The sequence below is a fragment of the Poecilia mexicana genome, unplaced genomic scaffold (assembly GCF_051168715.1).
Source record: "Poecilia mexicana isolate PSO_F unplaced genomic scaffold, ASM5116871v1 scaffold_11, whole genome shotgun sequence".
In the NCBI taxonomy this organism is placed as follows: Eukaryota; Metazoa; Chordata; class Actinopteri; order Cyprinodontiformes; family Poeciliidae; genus Poecilia; species Poecilia mexicana.
Genome location: NW_028263380.1, coordinates 26,969,795 through 26,993,596, shown reverse-complemented (window position 1 = coordinate 26,993,596; position 23,802 = coordinate 26,969,795). Strand labels below are relative to the sequence as shown.

The 23,802-nt window shown below is 41.8% G+C and overlaps 1 long non-coding RNA gene across 4 annotated transcripts; it reads left to right on the top strand.

Moving 5' to 3' along the window:
* The first annotated feature begins 13,593 nt into the window (after positions 1–13,593).
* On the top strand, positions 13,594–16,056 carry LOC148156612 (uncharacterized). Of its 4 annotated transcripts, none has more exons than XR_015764692.1 (6): positions 13,594–13,888; positions 14,915–15,003; positions 15,093–15,210; positions 15,387–15,454; positions 15,529–15,644; positions 15,744–16,056. It is a non-coding gene; the product is annotated as an uncharacterized LOC148156612 (long non-coding RNA). The 4 variants fall into 4 exon arrangements; XR_015764691.1 differs by having other exon boundaries at positions 14,894–15,003; XR_015764689.1 differs by lacking the exon at positions 13,594–13,888 and adding an exon at positions 14,052–14,303 and having other exon boundaries at positions 14,894–15,003.
* Positions 16,057–23,802: the final 7,746 nt, after the last annotated feature.

The window sequence follows — 23,802 nt, the reverse complement described above, 5'->3', positions numbered from 1 at the left end:
GTCCGACTCCTCCTCCCTGCACATGCGCTAACGGCGGAGCTAGTCTTTCTTTTAGCGCTTTTGCTCATTTTAAAACAGTTAACGCACCTAGCTTCCTCTAAATACATTTTCCAGATAAATTATTTTCCAGAAATTTCTTGACTCTTTTGTTTCAGTTGAATAAAGTTCAAAGTTTTGGTCATCAACCGACATTTAGTTTCCTTTCCTCTCCTTTTGTTACATTTCCCAGAATGCATTGCTGTTCAGCAGTTAGCTGTCCCACATGTTTTCTGACCGAAGCTGTTAGCAAAACTCAACTACAAAAATAAAGAGAAAAGTCTGTTCCAAAGAATCACTTCCTGAAGCACAAACCGTACAGCTGGGTGTGTAATAACTGCTTTAACCCCACAGAGGGCGCTACGCAGTGTTGCAACATGTTTTGTCATTTGTATATAATGTGTATCAGAATAGTTTAATTTAGCATTAGCTTCTGCTGAAAACCATGTTGTAGCACTTTATCGTTAGCAGAACTAATGTTAATGATTAGCACGTTAGCATTAGCTTCAGATAAATACCATCTTGTTGTAGCGCGTTAGCGTTAGCAGAACTAGTGTTTATGATTAGTGCTTTAGAGTTAGCACAGCTGACTCTTTAGCTAGCAGTGCTCGCTAGCTTCACTTTTACTTTGGAGTTCAGTCTTCAGAGGTTCAACAGAAGCTATCTTTCCTCAGAGTAAAGGGCGACGTCCAGAGATGATCTTAATGAAATTACACATCATCGTTCAGATTATTTTCCACCTACGTCTGACTCTGTTTCCCTTCTTTATCCTCAGCTAAACCCGTCCTCTGGTTAGATTATGTTCTGTCAGGACTGATCTGTGGAAAATCAGAATTATTCTGACTGTTGGAGACCTGATGAGTTAATAACCCAGTTACAGAGGCCAACCCCCCTCTGGGCCTCATTTCTCTGCAGAATTAATCCGCTCTGTAACCGGGTGAGATTAGGACGCTGCAGTGATATGCCGGAGCACATATCCACAGAGGATTACTCATCTGCTCGGTGATAATCCCCTCAGACTTTAAGTAATGTGCTGCAGGGAATTACAGGCCGCCTGTCATCTGAAACACGGCTCCAGCAGCCGAACCGTTTCTACGCCTCCACGGCTCAATTCAACCACAGGAACCTTTCAGTTTGGGACGTTTCTGCAGGTCCCAGCAGAGCCGCCGCACGGCACAAAGAGGGCAGCTGAGATCCGATTTTACTAACGGGAACAACACGACCGGTGATCAGCTGATGTTGGCATCAGATTACAGGCCGTTTGTAAAATTACAGGCAAAAATTTACAGCAATAATTTGGGCTGTTTATCCAATCATAAAAGAAAAATATCATTTTTCAGTAACTTTTCCACCATGTTTTTCATTCATTTATAAATACTACAGTTTCACAATGTAATAATTAGTAATCTGTATATTTAGTTTACCAACTAAATACTTAGATCCAAACTAAATAGTTAGGCTAATTAAATATTTTTTTACCACCAAATATTAAGGTAGCAAGCGAAATATATAGCCGAGCTAGCTAAATGTTTAGATTGGTTAAATATTAAGTAAATATCTATTTAAGCAAGTAAGCACTGTAAACTAAACATTTAGTAGTAAACTAAATGTTTAGTTTTGTTTAGTAGTTTAGCATTAGCAGAGCTAAGATTCTTGTTAGTGAACCTAAATTTTTGATTAGTTTTGGCTAATAGCTGCTGCAGATTTTAGTGCAAGCATATGTTGCAACCTGGGCGGCCATTTTGAAAAAGGAAACTCAAGATCAAGAAAATGTGTATTATTTCTACAGTTCAGAATGTTTAAGCAGTGATTTGATGCCAAACATTCATCTAACCGATGATTACTGATATTCCTGGACAACCACGGAGGCCATCTTGAAAAATTAAATAATCAGTAAATATCATTTCTTTATCCAATTTTATATGATTTGCCACTAAAATTGTTTGTCTGTGATAAATATTTGAAAATTCAATGAAAAACAAAAACAATTTCCAGAAAAATCATTTTGAAAAATTTTCATATTTTTAGTGGCTAATGGATGATTTTTGATGAAGATCAGATTATAAATATAAAAATCATTTCATCTCTTCATATCTAACTATCTGTTTGATTAGTCTCTAAATATCCGACTGGCTCTCATTTAATCGCTCAGTTTTGTTATTAAAATGAGTTTAGGTTGATGGAAGCCATCAGGCTGCCTGATTTAAAAATGATCTCAGGAGAGCAACGCTGTTCTCTTCCTCCTTCTGCAATCACTTCATCGGCGCCTCGGCATCGTTTTACGACGACGCTCAGACGAGGACGGAAACACAAGCTTGTTTCTTCGTTAAAGTCCGGATCACTTACAGCTGTCAGCTGAAGCTGCAGATGGTTCTGCAGAGGCCCGGTAGCTGCAGCATCTTCACGCTGCGCCTCCATGAATAAAACAAACCTGTTGGGTCGCAGCAGAACCTGGCAGCGCTGACCGGCGGTCTCACTCCTCACCCTCTGTGAGGATCATAAATCCAGCTGAGCTGTGAAACAAGCCGGGTCTGTTTCTGAGTGAGAGTGAGAGCTGGAGGGGTCAAAGCATGAAACAGCAGATCAGCGTCAAACTAAACGAGGAAGCAGCTGCCTGGAGTCTGCAGGAACACTTCATCTGCTCGCTATAAAAGATTCAGCCAGTTGTATTTTTAGTCCAAGGCCGTCTGCCATCATCAGGAAGACCTCTGGATTCAGGTTTTACATTTTACCACTGATGGCCTCCAACTCGTCTCAACGTTCAAATCAAACAATTCAGTTAAATGGAAAGTTTGCTGTGAGTCACTGAGATCAGAAATAAAACAAAGGCTGTCTTTCCTCCTGAGGGTCCGGTCGACCCGGTTCTACTGGAACCAGAACTCCATCACCTGCTCCACCTGCAGCTGCTGTGGTTCTGAGTCAAACCAACCTGTTCCCCTCCTGGCCTGTGGGGGCGCTGCACCAAGAACCACTGAAGGAAACGACACAAAAACCTCTGAAGACACTGAGAGCAACTTCCTTCTTCACCAGATGGATGGATGATGGATGGATGGATGGATGGATGGATGGATGGATGGATGGATGGATGGATGGATGGATGGATGGATGGATGAATGGATGGATGGATGAATGGATGGATGGTTGATGGATGATGGATGGATGGATGGATGGATGATGGATGGATGGATGATGGATGGATGATGGATGGATGATGGATGGATGGATGATGAATGGATGGATGATGGATGGATGGATGGATGGATGAATGGACGGATGGATGGATGGATGGATGGATGGATGGTTGATGGATGATGGATGGATGGATGATGGATGGATGATGGATGGATGATGGATGGATGGATGATGAATGGATGGATGATGGATGGATGGATGGATGGATGGATGAATGGACGGATGGATGGATGGATGGATGGATGGATGGATGGATGGTTGATGGATGATGGATGGATGGATGGATGGATGATGGATGGATGATGGATGGATGGATGGATGGATGAATGGATGGATGATGGATGGATGGATGGATGGATGGATGGATGGATGGATGGATGGATGGATGGATGGATGGATGATGGATGGATGATGGATGGATGGATGATGGATGGATGGATGATGGATGGATGGATGGATGATGGATGGATGATGGATGGATAGATGGATGGATGGATGGATGGATGGATGGATGAATGGATGGATGGTTGATGGATGATGGATGGATGGATGAATGGATGGATGGTTGATGGATGATGGATGGATGGATGAATGGATGGATGATGGATGGATGATGGATGGATGATGGATGGATGGATGATGGATGGATGATGGATGGATAGATGGATGGATGGATGGATGGATGATGGATGGATGGATGATGGATGGATGATGGATGGATAGATGGATGGATGGATGGATGGATGATGGATGGATGGATGATGGATGGATGATGGATGGATAGATGGATGGATGGATGGATGGATGGATGAATGGATGGATGGTTGATGGATGATGGATGGATGGATGAATGGATGGATGGTTGATGGATGATGGATGGATGGATGAATGGATGGATGATGGATGGATGATGGATGGATGATGGATGGATGATGGATGGATGGATGATGGATGGATGATGGATGGATGGATGAGTGGATGGATGATGGATGGATGGATGGATGGATGGATGATGGATGGATGGATGGATGGATGGATGGATGGATGAGTGGATGGATGATGGATGGATGGTTGATGGATGATGGATGGATGGATGGATGGATGGATGGATGGATGGATGGATGAGTGGATGGATGATGGATGGATGGTTGATGGATTATGGATGGATGGATGAGTGGATGGATGATGGATGGATGGTTGATGGATGATGGATGGATGATGGATGATGGATGGATGATGGATGGATGGATGATGGATGGATGGATGGATGGATGGATGGATGAGTGGATGGATGATGGATGGATGGTTGATGGATGATGGATGGTTGATGGATGGATGGATGGATGGATGGATGGATGATGGATGGATGGATGGATGGATGGATGGATGGATGAGTGGATGGATGATGGATGGATGGTTGATGGATGATGGATGGATGATGGATGATGGATGATGGATGATGGATGGATGGATGATGGATGGTTGATGGATGGATGGTTGATGGATGATGGATGGATGATGGATGGATGGATGGTTGATGGATGATGGATGGATGGATGATGGATGGATGATGGATGGTTGATGGATGATGGATGGATGGATGGTTGATGGATGATGGATGGATGGATGATGGATGGATGATGGATGGATGGTTGATGGATGATGGATGGATGATGGATGGTTGATGGATGATGGATGGATGGATGATGGATGGATGATGGATGGATGGTTGATGGATGATGGATGGATGATGGATGGATGATGGATGGTTGATGGTTGATGGATGGATGGATGGTTGATGGATGATGGATGGATGGATGATGGATGGATGATGAATGGATGGTTGATGGATGATGGATGGATGATGGATGGTTGATGGATGGATGGATGATGGATGGATGGATGATGGATGGATGATGGATGGATGGTTGATGGATGATGGATGGATGATGGATGGTTGATGGATGATGGATGGATGATGGATGGTTGATGGATGATGGATGGATGATGGATGGATGGTTGATGGATGATGGATGGATGATGGATGGTTGATGGATGATGGATGGATGATGGATGATGGATGGATGATGGATGGATGGATGATGGATGGATGGATGATGGATGGATGGATGATGGATGATGGATGGATGATGGATGGATGGATGATGGATGGATGGATGATGGATGGTTGATGGATGATGGATGGATGATGGATGATGGATGGATGATGGATGGATGGATGATGGATGGATGGATGATGGATGGATGGTTGATGGATGATGGATGGATGGATGATGGATGGATGGATGGATGATGGATGGTTGATGGATGGATGGTTGATGGATGATGGATGGATGGATGATGGATGGATGGATGATGGATGGATGGATGATGGATGGATGGATGATGGATGATGGATGGATGATGGATGGATGGATGATGGATGGATGGATGATGGATGGTTGATGGATGATGGATGGATGATGGATGATGGATGGATGATGGATGGATGGATGATGGATGGATGGATGATGGATGGATGGTTGATGGATGATGGATGGATGGATGGATGATGGATGGATGGATGGATGATGGATGGTTGATGGATGGATGGTTGATGGATGATGGATGGATGGTTGATGGATGGATGATGGATGGATGATGGATGGTTGATGGATGATGGATGGATGGTGATGGATGATGGATGGATGATGGATGGATGGATGAGTGGATGGATGATGGATGGATGGTTGATGGATGATGGATGGTTGATGGATGGATGGATGGATGGATGGATGGATGGATGGATGGATGGATGGATGGATGGATGGATGGATGGATGGATGGATGGATGGATGAGTGGATGGATGATGGATGGATGGTTGATGGATGATGGATGGATGATGGATGATGGATGGATGGATGATGGATGGTTGATGGATGGATGGTTGATGGATGGATGGATGGTTGATGGATGATGGATGGATGGATGATGGATGGATGATGGATGGATGGTTGATGGATGATGGATGGATGATGGATGGTTGATGGATGGATGGTTGATGGATGGATGGATGGTTGATGGATGATGGATGGATGGATGATGGATGGATGATGGATGGATAGATGGATGGATGGATGGATGGATGATGGATGGATGGATGATGGATGGATGATGGATGGATAGATGGATGGATGGATGGATGGATGATGGATGGATGGATGATGGATGGATGATGGATGGATAGATGGATGGATGGATGGATGGATGGATGAATGGATGGATGGTTGATGGATGATGGATGGATGGATGAATGGATGGATGGTTGATGGATGATGGATGGATGGATGAATGGATGGATGATGGATGGATGATGGATGGATGATGGATGGATGATGGATGGATGGATGATGGATGGATGATGGATGGATGGATGAGTGGATGGATGATGGATGGATGGATGGATGGATGGATGGATGATGGATGGATGGATGGATGGATGGATGGATGGATGAGTGGATGGATGATGGATGGATGGTTGATGGATGATGGATGGATGGATGGATGGATGGATGGATGGATGAGTGGATGGATGATGGATGGATGGTTGATGGATTATGGATGGATGGATGAGTGGATGGATGATGGATGGATGGTTGATGGATGATGGATGGATGATGGATGATGGATGGATGATGGATGGATGGATGATGGATGGATGGATGATGGATGGTTGATGGATGGATGGATGGATGGATGGATGGATGGATGAGTGGATGGATGATGGATGGATGGTTGATGGATGATGGATGGTTGATGGATGGATGGATGGATGGATGGATGGATGGATGATGGATGGATGGATGGATGGATGGATGGATGGATGGATGGATGGATGGATGAGTGGATGGATGATGGATGGATGGTTGATGGATGATGGATGGATGATGGATGATGGATGATGGATGATGGATGGATGGATGATGGATGGTTGATGGATGGATGGTTGATGGATGATGGATGGATGATGGATGGATGGATGGTTGATGGATGATGGATGGATGGATGATGGATGGATGATGGATGGTTGATGGATGATGGATGGATGGATGGTTGATGGATGATGGATGGATGGATGATGGATGGATGATGGATGGATGGTTGATGGATGATGGATGGATGATGGATGGTTGATGGATGATGGATGGATGGATGATGGATGGATGATGGATGGATGGTTGATGGATGATGGATGGATGATGGATGGATGATGGATGGTTGATGGTTGATGGATGGATGGATGGTTGATGGATGATGGATGGATGGATGATGGATGGATGATGGATGGATGGTTGATGGATGATGGATGGATGATGGATGGTTGATGGATGGATGGATGATGGATGGATGGATGATGGATGGATGATGGATGGATGGTTGATGGATGATGGATGGATGATGGATGGTTGATGGATGATGGATGGATGATGGATGGATGGTTGATGGATGATGGATGGATGATGGATGGTTGATGGATGATGGATGGATGATGGATGATGGATGGATGATGGATGGATGGATGATGGATGGATGGATGATGGATGGATGGATGATGGATGATGGATGGATGATGGATGGATGGATGATGGATGGATGGATGGATGATGGATGGTTGATGGATGATGGATGGATGATGGATGATGGATGGATGGATGATGGATGGATGGATGATGGATGGATGGTTGATGGATGATGGATGGATGGATGATGGATGGATGGATGGATGATGGATGGTTGATGGATGGATGGTTGATGGATGATGGATGGATGGATGATGGATGGATGGATGATGGATGGATGGATGATGGATGGATGGATGATGGATGATGGATGGATGATGGATGGATGGATGATGGATGGATGGATGATGGATGGTTGATGGATGATGGATGGATGATGGATGATGGATGGATGATGGATGGATGGATGATGGATGGATGGATGATGGATGGATGGTTGATGGATGATGGATGGATGGATGATGGATGGATGGATGGATGATGGATGGTTGATGGATGGATGGTTGATGGATGATGGATGGATGGTTGATGGATGGATGATGGATGGATGATGGATGGTTGATGGATGATGGATGGATGGTTGATGGATGATGGATGGATGATGGATGGATGGATGAGTGGATGGATGATGGATGGATGGTTGATGGATGATGGATGGTTGATGGATGGATGGATGGATGGATGGATGGATGGATGATGGATGGATGGATGGATGGATGGATGGATGGATGGATGAGTGGATGGATGATGGATGGATGGTTGATGGATGATGGATGGATGATGGATGATGGATGGATGGATGATGGATGGTTGATGGATGGATGGTTGATGGATGGATGGATGGTTGATGGATGATGGATGGATGGATGATGGATGGATGATGGATGGATGGATGATGGATGATGGATGGATGATGGATGGTTGATGGATGGATGGTTGATGGATGGATGGATGGTTGATGGATGATGGATGGATGGATGATGGATGGATGATGGATGGATGGTTGATGGATGATGGATGGATGATGGATGGTTGATGGATGGATGGATGATGGATGGATGGATGATGGATGGATGATGGATGGTTGATGGATGATGGATGGATGATGGATGGTTGATGGATGATGGATGGTTGATGGATGATGGATGGATGGTTGATGGATGATGGATGGATGATGGATGGTTGATGGATGATGGATGGATGGATGATGGATGGATGGATGGATGGATGATGGATGGTTGATGGATGGATGGTTGATGGATGATGGATGGATGGTTGATGGATGATGGATGGATGGATGATGGATGGATGATGGATGGATGGTTGATGGATGATGGATGGATGGATGATGGATGGATGATGGATGGATGGTTGATGGATGATGGATGGATGATGGATGGATGGTTGATGGATGATGGATGGATGGATGATGGATGGATGATGGATGGATGGATGATGGATGGATGATGGATGGTTGATGGATGGATGGTTGATGGATGGATGGATGGTTGATGGATGATGGATGGATGGATGATGGATGGATGATGGATGGATGGTTGATGGATGATGGATGGATGATGGATGGTTGATGGATGGATGGTTGATGGATGGATGGATGGTTGATGGATGATGGATGGATGGATGATGGATGGATGATGGATGGATGGTTGATGGATGATGGATGGATGATGGATGGTTGATGGATGGATGGATGATGGATGGATGGATGATGGATGGATGATGGATGGTTGATGGATGATGGATGGATGATGGATGGTTGATGGATGATGGATGGTTGATGGATGATGGATGGATGGTTGATGGATGATGGATGGATGATGGATGGTTGATGGATGATGGATGGATGATGGATGATGGATGGATGATGGATGGATGGATGATGGATGGATGGATGATGGATGGATGGTTGATGGATGATGGATGGATGGATGATGGATGGATGGATGGATGATGGATGGTTGATGGATGGATGGTTGATGGATGATGGATGGATGGTTGATGGATGATGGATGGATGATGGATGGATGGATGATGGATGGATGATGGATGGATGGTTGATGGATGATGGATGGATGGATGATGGATGGATGATGGATGGATGGTTGATGGATGATGGATGGATGATGGATGGATGGTTGATGGATGATGGATGGATGGATGATGGATGGATGATGGATGGATGGATGATGGATGGATGATGGATGGATGGTTGATGGATGATGGATGGATGGATGATGGATGGATGGATGGTTGATGGATGGATGGATGGATGGTTGATGGATGGATGGATGGTTGATGGATGGATGGATGGATGGATGAATGGATGGATGATGGATGGATGGATGGATGGTTGATGGATGGATGGATGGATGGATGAATGGATGGATGATGGATGGATGGATGGATGGATGGTTGATGGATGGATGGATGGATGGATGAATGGATGGATGATGGATGGATGGATGGATGGTTGATGGATGGATGGATGGATGGATGAATGGATGGATGATGGATGGATGGATGGATGGTTGATGGAAGCTGATTGGTTAATGGAGACACCTTCCAGTGAATGGGTTCAGAACCAGAACCAGTGCAGAACCTTCTGGATTTCACGGATCTCCCGGTTCTGTTTGTTGTTAATCTGGTTCTGTTCCTTTCATATTTCATGTCTGCCGTTTCTGGTCCGTTTTGTGGTTTCAGTTTTTCGCTCCCGGCTCTCCTCCGTGTTTTCGGGATTCTGTTGGATCTTTTAAAGCTGTTGATTCATCATCAGCTCTCCTGATGATCAAGCAGCATAAATGGCGGTGGCAGGTGAATGAATGAGTCTGGCCTCCTTCCTCAGGCGTTGGCCGGTTTGCATTTGGATCTAATCACAGTTCAGGCCCACTGAGGAGAAATGTCCCTCATTTGTCTCCGTAGTCCCATTCATCCCAGCAGGAGCGTGTCCTTCAGAGCCACTCGTCTGCGCCTGGCGTCGCCGCAGCTTCCTGGAGCAGAACGCCGAGCGTCAGACGTCATCCTGCGGTTTATGTAACCTCTGAACAGCTGGGCTTTCACATCAGCCGGGATGGAGAAGTTTGTGTGAGGAAGGGACGCAGGCGGCGCTCTGAGGGCTCAATCTGGGCGCTGAGCCTGATCTGTGTGGAGCGTTACGTCATGGAGACGCTTTCTAATGAGGACAGACGTGATCTCACTGCAGAGCAGACGGAAAGAAAAAGAACTTCTGACTGAAAGTACAACCTGAACGTACTTTGGTTCTTTCCAGAGAAAGTGCTTCTCGGTTTCCTGCCTTTTCGCTCTGCAGGACTGAAATTTAGAGAAATAAAAGGCTGATGAGACAAAAACTGGCTCTGAATTCAAACTAAATGTTTAACTTTCACTTTTTCTCCTTGTAAAACAGACAATAATTAATGTGTGTAAAGAATCACATCTTATTAGTTAGGCCAGATTAATTAAAAAAGTTCATGTGTACTTTGATAGTTTAATGAAACAGCTACGGGGTCAGTAATAATTTGAGTTATTTAGATTGTAACAAGAGGGAAAATGTATTATTTTCACCATTTTTTATTTTTTTACCATGTCATTCATTCAGGTCATACTTTCAACTTAGTATTTAGCTCTGAGGTACCTGAGTTTGCATATTAGCTAATATTTGGCTAATATGCAAATTCACTTGCCAAAAAGTGGAAGTGGGCTATCAAAATAAAAGCTGGGCCTTAGGAATTTGCATATTAGTTAAATATTTTTGCAGTGATCTGGAGCTAACTGAATATTTAGTTAGCTTTGAGCTAACGGAAAATTTAGTTAGCTTTGAGCCAGGGCCGTGCAGAGACCACTAAAAGGGCAGGTGCTCAAAAAAAAAAAAAAAAAGGCCCATCTTACCGCCTTCTAGGACAAAATATTAAAGCCACTCAGCTTTCAGAGTTTAATAAACAATGATAAATTACAAAATTGTGAAATATACAATCAAAGATAAGGTAAATCTCTATACAGAGCATACAACTATGCATATGTAAGATATTTTATTAGTAATTTCTTTCTGCAGGTCTATTTTGTTATAGGAAAGTTTTGCAATATTCAAACCCGCAATTTAGCAAGATATGTAAATCAGAGCTGGTGGTTTAGCTCTGATTTACATATTTTGTCTTTACAGAATTACACTATTAAAGATATAAACAAGGGCACAAGGCAACCTTTTAGTGACTGTAATCTATAAAAAAGAGCTGCCTGTTTGCTGCAGTGGAGATGAAGATGGTCCATTCAGGAAAGCAGAGCTGCATCAAACTTTAAGGTGGAACTGCAGAAAAAAAGAAAAAAACAAAAGCAAAAATTGAATTGTTAATGCATGTCACTATGGGAAAAGCCTACTGAGTTTTGTTTAAAACTTTTTTAAACATTTAAATCACACATTTGTCTCATGAAGGGAATTTATTTTGCAAAACAAACTTATTTGCGCATGTCAGAAATATTTTCTTGATATTCAAAGTTTTTGTTTGACTCAAAGTTTTGCTTGTGATTCTCACATGACGTCGTGGGCAGGAGCCAAAATCACAACAAAAGATTTCTGATGTGTGCAAATAAAAGTTTATGTTTGGCAAGTAACTTTTTAAGTTCATGAAAACTTTTTTAGTTCATGAAAATAATAATACCAACAAAAAAAATTGACCAAAAGGGCACTTTGGGGCAAGGAGCAAAAAGGGCAGGTGCTCAAGCCCCTCTAGCCCCCTTCTGCACGTGCCTGCTTTGAGCTAACGGAAAATTTACTTAGCTTTGAGCTAGCTATTTAATTTAACTGTAGCTAGCTTTGTGTTACATATTTAGCTTCTAATTAAATATTTGGCTTGTTAAATTATCTAAAATATTGAAGCTTTATATTTACCTTTCTAACTCCAATATTTAGCTTGGATGTAAATATTTAACTTGCTAACTTAATATTTTGTTTGCAAACTGTTTTTCTTATTACAGGCTAAAAAAAACAAAATTATTGCTGTTAATTTTTGACTGTGTAGCTTTACAAACAGCCTCATGACTTATTTTTTTAAGTGTTTTTCTTTTTTCTCAGTCTTTAGAAATGTTTTTCCAGAGCTTGGTTGTGCTGACAGGTTTTATTTGTGACCCAGTGAACAGAAATGCAGAATTCAGACTCATTTATTCACCAGTCGGTCATAAAGTTCTGCTGGGACTTTTCTCCTCTTGTTGTTCAGGATTCCCGTTTCTTCCTGTTAGAGCCGCCCCGTTGCCTGGGCGGCTGCCGCCCTCCGTCTGGTCCTTCCTGCCGTATCCATGGAGACGGAACAGAACCAGAGCCCGTTATAGCAGCAGGCTCAGGTGAGTTCCGCTCAACGTGTCATTTCCTCTGATTTCAGGCTGACAGGAAGTCAAAGGTCCAGCTACTATTCTATGTGATTTAACTAGACCTTTTAGGAGCTACAGTGCTGCCGCTTCACTCTGGATCTTCGTCAGGTGGGACGTTTCATCACATCGATCACTTCCTGTTCCTCCATCGATCACTTCCTGTTCCTCCATGACAGTGGAGCAGCTAAATGAATATTTCAGACAATATGTCTCCCATTCAGACGCAGATGTTTCCGGGTTATTTTGGAGAGAAAATTAGCCACTGAAAAATACAAGATGGCTGCCATTTTTCATGACTGTCATCAAGAAAAAATATTTTTCTACTAATTGTTCCTACATTTATCACAGATGAATACTTTTGGTGTCAAATTATAATTGGACCCACAGAAATCCTACACAGTAAAAAATGCTGGGTTATTTTCATAACCCAATTTCTGGGTTGAAGCTGTTGGGTCATAGGTTGGGTTAGTTTGACCAAATATTGGGTCAAAATTCATAACTCATGAGTTGGGTCAGAAATTTATCGGAAGTCTACATCTTGCACACTTCTGTTGGGCCAGGAGTTGGGTGGGTAGATTTACCCAAACGGTTGGGTTAAAGATGAAACTTGGAAGAAGCCACGCCCCTCTTCACAAGCCTCCATTTTCAACATGACTGTGAACGTTGCATAACGGACTTCTCCTCTACTTTGAAATAAGACATGGTAAGTAAAAAGAAGATAAAGTTTCAACGTTAATAGAATTTTATACATAAATTGAATTTATTTCAAACATGTTTGATATTTATTTTTATGGTTATTTAAAATGTTTATTACGGTAGGTTCCTCTGACAAAGAGCTTCGGTGTTGCTACAATACGGATGTTGGGGAAAAAATAGAAGAAGGGGAAGGGCACAATTTGTCAAGTAAATTAAATTCAGTTTTTAATATAACCTCAATCATATTTGTTCGTAACTTAACATAGTCAAATTTTTAAAAATCGATTTAGTTTTAAAAGAAAAGGTAGTTGACGGTTTGTCCCCTGATTTTTGCAATATGCGCGCGCATCCTTAGCGGGCTGAGGCTACGTGTTCGAACACCAGCAGTAATGGCGGAGGAGAGCGAGCAGAGCTTTAATAATGTGGGTATATTATGCTTTTTGAAAATAAAATAACTTTTGCAAAGTTATTAGGCGATAAATTAGTTGTGTAAACCTGAATTATGCGCTCGGTTTATTAACATATAGCTTAATTACAAACATGCTCGGACGTGTTCGCACTTATCGCTCCCCTCCAGCCGCCGGCTCGTCTCGCCCTCTGTCAGTTGACCGGGCGGAGCGGCTCGTTAAGCCGAGAGAGAACGACCGTCTCCCGGCACATTGCTTTCAAACTCCCGCTGGTTTTAGGCAACGAATTAAAAGCAAAACTAAGACAATATCTAATGTTAATGTTTGCTCATTTTATTATTATTGTTACTACGGTATTAATTACAAATACATTTATTTAAAGTTGGTGCTGAAAGTTATTCAGCACTAAGTTTGTGTTAAGTTTTACTTCTAAATTAAATTATATGTCATTTTATTTTATTAAGTGCTATATTTATTTTTAGGAACATAAAATTACTCTGAACATTTGAAATTGCTGGCTAATTACAAGTTATTTGCAGTGGAGACAGCTATAAGATTTAATTCAGTCATTAAAGTTTGATTTGTGATTTTGTCTTTTCTGATAGATTTTGTAATTTTACATCCAGGATCTTCAGGAGAATTAAGCGAAACCCAAACTCCTCGTTCTCAACGAAGACCTTCTGCATGACCAAGAACATGAGTCTGCTCCCTCAAGGTATTGAAGCTCAGAAGAAATGTTCTCTAAAATGTTGTCATGCTTTTTAGTTACTGTAACATTTTAACACTAACTTATGTTTGATACAGAAGATGATGTAGTCCTGCAGCTGCTGCCAGTACCCCTTCCTGCTCCACCTTACTAATTTGGGAGAAGTTTCAGATCCATCAACCTGGAAATTCAGATGTTTTCATTGATATCCAGCCTGTAAGTCAACCTTCATCTCTGAATAATGCTCAGATTGTTTAAGTGCATCACATTCAATAGTGAGGTTTTGTGTTAAACTAGAATCAGTCAGAAATTAGTTTTTGAGAATGTAGCCCTTTACCTTTAAATTCACTAAAGGCCTGTTTTTGTGCTTCTCTCTCTTGTTCTCAACGAAGATCTTTTGTATGGCCAAGAAGAGAAAGGAGCGGCCGTCTTCTCAACAACATGAATTTTCTCCCTTAAGGTATTGAAGCTCAAGAGATGTTTATAAACTGTTAACATTTAACATTTTAACACAAGCTTATGTTTCCCATGCAGACAAGATGATGTAGCCCTGCAGCTGCTGCCAGTGCTCCTCCCTACTTACACATTTGGGAGAAGAGTTTCAGATCCATCAACCTGGAAGTTCAGAAGGTTTCATTGATATCCAGCCTGTAAGTCAACATTCATCTCTGAATCATGCTCAAATTGTTTGCTGTTTATATAAGTTCATCACTAATGGCCTGTTATTTTCTGTCTTCTCTCTCCATCAGGTTGGGACAAACCTGGTGGTGCATCTACAAAATGTGACAACATGGAACCCATATGTCCTCATGCAGGGAGACTGGCAAAATGCTAAAGTGTCGTTAAAAATGCTCCTTATTTAATGGCTGAAAGGTTTACTTGTAGTTTGCTTTAAAACAGACTTTTTTCATTAAATGTTTTCTAATATGGAGTAACAGATACTTCTGGAGTTGTAGCCAAATGAATTGAAGTGATTTAACTACTTATGTTTTGTAACTTTTGTAAATGAAATTGCTGGCTCTATATATGTATCATGTGGAAATAAAAGAAGCTTTAAATTCATATGTCTTTTAATCCTGTTTTTATATAGTGAAATTTAAAATAATTTTTTTTAACCCAACTATAGTGGTATAATAACCCTTGTGTTGGGTTATGAATTTCAACCCAATTTTGGGTCAGTTTAACCAATTTAAACAAGTCAATTTAACCCAACGTTTGGTTAGTTGCCATGACCCAATGTGCTGGGTCAAACCCTCAACCCAACCCAGTTGGGTTAAAACAACCCAGCGTTGGGTCGGTCCATATTTGACCCAGCGCTGGGTTACGTATTGGGTTATTTTTAACCCAGCAGTTTTTACTGTGTACATTGTAATTCTTTGGTTTTTCAAAATGGCCACCATAACTCATGGGAAATTAATTTCACACTAAAATCGCCAATTGAATGTTTTTGTTGTCAAATCATAGCCTACATATTTTGAACCATAGAAATCAAATATATTTTCTTGGCCTTGTGTTTTTTGTCAGATTTTTCATAATGGCCGCCAGTTGTAATGGAGAATAAATGTTTGCACTAAAATCAGTAGCAGTTGGACACAGCTAACCAAAACGTTACGTTTCTGATTTTCCTTCATATCATTTTAGTTTTATGAAACATTTGATGTCACATAAAGTTTATCTAAGTAATGGCGGCCATCTTGAAAAACGTCCATCGCCTGAAATTCATTTGATCTGAACTTTACGCTACGGCTGATTGTTTTTCACAGTAACATGCTGTAACGTCTGGATAACTCGGATTACCCAGACGTTTGGATAATCTCAGTGGCTCTTAATCTGTGAATTCAGGCGGGCTCCCAGATTTCCTCCGTCGTTTATTGGCTCATTAATGTGAACTATTATGGTTTCCATGGTGACTAACGGGTCATGTCTCTCCAGTTCTCCTTTATTGGTTTTGGTGCTGCAGTCAGCAATAAATGGGACATTTGTTTTCAATAAAAATGTAACAAACAGTGAATCTAGTTCTGATATTAGAGCTGGATCTCTGTGGATCTGATCAACGCCTGCTGTGGATCTGATGTCTTCTGACCTAACTCTGCAAACTTCCACATCCAGACGTGCAGATGAAGAAGTCTGGATAATGTTCCTTTGAGCTGGAACTGACCTCTAACCAAACCTCTGGTCAGGCTTTTATTTTGACAGGCAGACATATCTGTATATTTTAACTGCTGGTTAAAGAAATAACTTCTGAAACGGCCGCCATGTTGGCGCGTCGTCATGTGACCAGAGAACGTCCCCGTCGTTCCAGCTGGGTCGATATTTTTATCTTCCTGCTTCTGCTGCAGCCTGAGAGACACAGAACACCAACCACTGAACAGAGTTCAGGACTTTCTATGAACCCAGACACACACTCACTCACACACACACTCTCACACACACACACACACACACACACACACACACACACACACACACACACACACACACACACACACACACACACACACATTTTTGGGGTTGCAGCTTCGGTTTATGTTGCAGTCCAGAACCTTTTTAGCTCTGGAAGTTTTATTTAGCCCCACATATAAAGCAGCCAGTGAACACATGAACGTTTCCAGTGACAGCATGAAGGCTGCAGGAGTTTCTGTCTCTGCTGATCCGGTTCAGACTGCGGAGAATAAATCAGCTCTGACCTCCAGCATCTGGAGCACCTCAAGGCTTTGACTTGAGCACTTCTTGTTTTTGCCACATTTTCTCCACTGGACAAATCTTTAAAACATTTCATAATATCTCATCATTTTTATGACTCCAAACACATGAATGATAGAAACACAGACACAAATAAACAAATTCAAAATAAAAACTGAAAACTAAAATTCTGCTGTCATAGAAAATAGAAGCAAAAACCTGAAATCAGCAAAAATAAACCCAAACAAAAATCCTGGCAAAGGAAGAGTAAAAGGGGAAAAAGCTGTAAATTATGGAAGCATTTAACTGCCAGAACTTGGAAATAAATTCAGGAGAAACTTTTTCATTAAAACGAGAAAACCTTGTTAAAATGTAAATCTTTATAGTTTTATACCACATTTTAATGAGAATCTTTCTCATTTTAAAAAGACGAGTTTTATATTTCATTTTGACGAGATGTAAAGATGTTCTCATCTGGCAGATTACAGCTTGTTAAAAACATGAAGGCTCTCGTTGTGACTCTCCTTCCTCTCTTCATGTTTTTTCTAGACAACATCTAAAACATAAGAGGTGTTGCTGTTTTACTGTTTTTAAAAGAGAAACTATTTTGGTTTTAATGAGATAAAATGTCATTATAACAAGTTTTCACCTTTAAACAAGACACTGCTCCTGATTTTATTTCCAAACTCTGGCAGTTAAGAGCTTCCGTAGAAAAGTAAAAACAGCATAAAGTATAAAAAGCTGCAAATTCGCTCAACAAAACAGGAAGTCCTCCAGACCACTAGGGGGAGTCGACCTCCACATCAAATGAAGCCAGACTCTCAGGATGTCCAGAAGAACATTGGAGGAAAAACTACACGTCTCATTTTCAAACATTCAGGTTGTTTAGCAATATTATAAAACAGAAACATAGTTACATCAGTACCATTACTGCTCTAGGCTCCCCCTAGTGGTCTGGAGGATTTACATTTTCTTGCTGTTGTTTTTGCTGTTTGCAGCATTCATATTTGCACCTGTCAGCCACTGTACATTCAGCAGTCAAATGGTGGAAATCAAGAGAAACTTGGACGTTTTAATGAAATTAAACTTGAAATTCACTCATATAAACTCGTCTGAAAAGGTTTGTTTAATTTTAAAATGTATTTTAATGCTTTGTTTGTCTTTTCAACCCCGTTTTAATTTCCCCGTGTGGTAATTTCTGTGCTCTGTTGCAGTAAAATGTTTTGTGAAAGATGATCTGTAAATAAAACTGACTTGAAGACAAACACAGAAAGGCAGAGTGGTGAGTTTGGCTCAGAGAGGAGTGTGTTTGTTGGGGATCCTGACAGTCAGAGATGGAAAACCTCAGGCGTGTTTCATCACCCAGCAGCAGACGGACAGAGTTTCACCTGAATGTTTCCCGGATCGGTTCGGCCCTGCAGCTCATCCAGAACCTGAAGCAGCCCTGGATCTGCTTCAGCTTCTCTCTGCTGCTTGGCTGAAAGCCGATTCGCCTGCATACCTGAATAATGATGTTTATATGGTCAGCGAGGCTGTGACCTCTCCATGACCCCAGCTGAGTCTAAACATAACCCACAGCGGAGGAACGTCTTCACGCTCAAGACTTTATTTCACGCTTTAAAGTCTTTCATTGTGTTTTTAATGTCGTCTGCCAACGTTTTCCAAAAGGTCAAAACGTTCAAACGTCCGGATTAATCTGGAAGGTTCTGGATCAGTTTGTTCTCTGAGATCATATGTCTGAATCTACGGAAGCCCTGAAAGGTCAAGAGAAACAAATATCATTGGAGAACCATGTTCTAATGAGTCTGACCAAATGTTCTTTTACTTTTGACTTTATGTCAAATGAAAGTAAAAAGAAAACTCTGTATTTAAATATTTTAAATTATTTTGGAAATTTTATTTCCTGAAAGGAAATAAATACATAAAAATAGGTTTATTTCATTTTTACAACAAACAACCAAAAGAGTAGAAAATAAAAATGTTTTTTCTTGCTTAAGGTCTGATATTTTGTTTGGAGCTAATTATTTAGTCTGCTAACTAAACATTTAGCTTTCTAACTTAATACTTAGCTTGTTAATTTTACATAGTAATAGTATAATTTATGACTATATTAAGCTGGTTTTGTGATTAAATGTTTTGCTTGCTAAAGTATAACAACAACAGTTAGATTGCAAACTAAATCTTTAGCTTGCTAACTAAATGTGTTACATTTTGACGGCGCTCATAAAAAGATGGCCGCCATAATAACTGATTCTGTTTCCTCTCTGCAGTAAAGTGGGATTTCCGCTGTGATTTAAAGAGACAGCGCGGTGGGCGCTTTCTGTGAGCGCCTGCTGGGTTCAGCTTCACCAGCTCAACGTTTGTGTCAGGGATGTAAATCGAGGAAGGTGACCAGTGTCAGGGAGGTGACCCCTGACCTCTGGGCGGGTGGAGCCGCCTCCGCTGCAGCGCCGCATGAGCGTTTGTGTCTTTGTGATGAGCTGAGGAGGATTTAAAGTGTAACGGACGCTCGGTAATCCCATCAAACAGCACAGGAACGCCGTAATCTCTGGACCTTTGGCTCGCCGACTCACTGCTCGCCCGAAATCAGCTTTTTATGGCCCAGATTGAGTGTGTGTGTGTGTGTGTGTGTGTGTGTGTGCGTGTGTGTGTGTTGGCTGTTCAGCGTGTCTCTCTCTGATTAAAGTGGGTCTGAAGTCATGCGGTGCTGCAGCAGGAAGTGAGCTCTTCAGGTCAGCCTGACTCTGAACTCATGAAGAAGAACCTGGAGGATCCACTCAGATCCACTCAGATCCACTCAGATCCACTCAGATCCACTCAGGAGATTTTATTTAAAGATAAGAAAATAAACGTTCAGTTTGTTTTCCACTGCAGCGCCTTGATTAATTTCAGAGTCTGGAGGAAGCTGAGATTACCTGGAGCATATATTGTGTGTAAATCCATCATCGAACCCAAACGCTCTTTAATCCAGAATGTTTGGTAACATCCAGCTGTAATCCGGACAGAGAGCGATGACGTAACGTTAATCTGGGAACCGGACTCATCGAGGAAACGTCCGCCTAGCAAAAGAGACAAACGTTTCATTTCTGAAACAGGATCTGATCCATTCCTGCCAGTTCGGTCCAGGGTCATGGATGGGTTGGAGGTCAAAGGTCATCAGTCATTTATTTTTGAAGCATTTAATTCAAAGCTGTAGTTAGCTTAAAGCTAACTATTTAACTTTAAGCAAACTAAATAGCTAAGTAGTTAGCATAACTATAGCTTTAAGCTAAGTAGCTTGAAGTAGCTAGCTTTAAGCTAACTATTTAGCTATGAGCTAAATAGCAAATTCCCTTGCCAATGACCGGAAGTGGACTACCAAAATAAAAGCTGGGTCTTCTGAACCTCTTTATAAATTCCTGTTTTCCGCTTCATGTTTTTATTGTTTCTTTTCTTCTTGTGCAACATTTCAGTCTGAAAAAAGGTCGTTTTCAGCAACAGTGACTGACCCAGCTTTTATTTTGACAGTCCATAGGAAATTACATATTAGCTGAATATTTAGCTCAGATATTTAGTTTGGAGCTAAATATTTAAATGGGTAAGTTATTATTTAGTTTAGACTTAAAAATAATTTGGCAAAGAACAACATGATGAAAATATGTCTTTGAAAATGAACCCACATTTATTTCCTCTTGTAAAAGACTAAATAACTAATTTTTTGACATAGTAACATTACAAACATCAGTCCGTACATGGCCTGAACATTCTCCTCATTATTAAACAACCTCTGTACTTTGGTTCTTCACAATCTGCAACAGTTCACCGTCATGCAGGCCTTGGAGTTAATAAAAACATCAAATTCCGCAAATCTCCACTGAAGTTTGTGGACGAAATAATAAAATGGAGGGAAATGATGTGAGCTCTTTACCAGAACCAGCCGAGCCTCCCGGAGAGCAGAGACAGAAAAAGACGTGAATCTTTTCTGTAAGATGTTCCCTCGGTGTCTAAAAGCGGCTCTTTGGGAAAAGCTTTCAGCGAACATCACTGCAGGACACGATGTGCACGAGCTCCACTGAGCACAACCGAGGCCCGAAAGTGGCTCTGCACAGCAGTTCTGCTGAACTTTGTTAATCATTAATGTGTGTGTGTGTGTGTGTGTGTGTGTGTGTGTGTGTGTGTGTGTGTGTGTGTGTGTGTGTGTGTGTGTGTGTGTGTGTGTGTGTGTGTGTGTGCAGGACGCGGAGCTCCTTCCTTAGAAAACAGTTTCTGTCTCCATCTTCTCTTGCTGGTCCAGTTGGTTCTAAACTCAGTTCGATTTCAAATGAACTAATTCGTGTTCATAGTTCACCATGGCTCCATAACTGAACCAGTTCTTTTTTCATTTATTAATTTGTCTGAAGTAAATCTGAAAAAATATAGATAAAATGTCTTGATGTCATTTTATAATTAATGTAGACAGTCCTGTTACCTAGCAACCGTTTTGTCTTTTCTTCACAAACTGTTTTTTTTCTCATAAATATAAATTTTCATGTTTTTACTCACAGAAGATAAAAGTTTGATCCAAAATGTTCCAGTCAGACGCTTTTAACCTGAACTGGGAAAATAACGACTTTATTTTGATAAATTTAAAACATAAAACCATCATAATATGGATGGATGGATGGATGGATGGATGGATGGATGGATGGATGGATGGATGGATGGATGGATGGATGGATGGATGGATGGATGATTCCAGGTGTCTCCAGAGTATTTTGTTCCTAAATGTTGATATAAACTGTTTCTCTCCCTCCCATCTCTCTCTCTCTCTCTCTCTCTCTCTCTCTCTCTCTCTCTCCCCCCATCTCTCTCTCTCTCTCCTCCAGGAGTTTCTGGATGAATTTTTAACGGACCTCCTTCCTTCAGGCAGCGGGTCTCTAAAAGCCCCCCCCCCCCCCCTGCATCCCGTAAAAGCTGCCTGGAGGCGGTGAGCAGCGGCCGCTTTGTGAGCGGAGCTGCTGCCAAGTGATCTGCGCCATCTTGGTAGGCAAGCGCAGGGAAAAGCGTAGCTGAACGACGTCCAGACCAACAAAAAGAAAAGATGAGACACTCTTAATTAATCTGTAAGAGAAGGACAGATGAACAAAATGGCTGCTGTCGGGATCGACCCGTTTGAGACGGAGAAGGAAAACATGTCAGACGACGTGGAGAAGCTGCTTCTGATCTCAAACTACGACATAATTCACTAGTTAGTGAACATGAGGTCCGAATGCAGCGCAGACACAGAAACAGCGTTTAAACGGATTTGTAAAGGAACTCTACACGTGGATAACCAGGTTAACCGTGTAACAAACACGGAGGCTACATGTCAGTCAAAGCTAGCAGATTAAAGCTACGTTAGCTAAGCTAATGCTACTAGTTCGCAGTAAGTACAATAGCACATATCAGGTGGGTAGAGTATTCAAAAATGATCAAGTAATAATAAAATTAGTAAAAACTTTAGTAAAATCAGACAAGAACGATGCGAGAGCTTCAAAGTTTGTGGTTGTTTATTGTCATAAAGTCAGAGATTTACCTGCCTACCAAGATGGCTGATAGTTACACAGTGTGACGTCACAAGAGAACAACATGTACACACTTTGTGGATTTCAGGTAACATCTGTACATTTCCTGATGTGATTTCCATGACCGGAACCTCGGCCAGTCTCCTCCCAGCTGCTCCACCTCTGGGTTTCCTGCGCAGCGTTTCTGGACGCCGCGTCGGACCGTCCCTTCAGGCTTCCTGAGCCCAGCTCCTCTGAGTCCTGCAGCGATCTCTCTCTCTGCGCTAACCGCTACCAGATGTCCCGTTGTGACCACTTACAGCTAACAAGGCCTCTGGCGTTCACAGACCGAAAATCTGCCCGTTTCAGCCTGAACTGTTCTTTAATGTGCTTTTATTGCTGCTGCGAGGCAGATTGTGTTCTGAGCCACAGATACAGCCACAGAAGAGTGTGTGGGATTTTAATAAGGTAATTATAGTGAAAACACACCGAAAGGGAAAGGCTGTTAAACTCTCCTCCAGCTCATTACTGAGGCCCAGAAATATCCAGATTATTGATGGCTGTTAACCATGTCAGGTCCAGTTAAAGGGCACACATCACATAAAATACTCTTTTCTTTAAATCC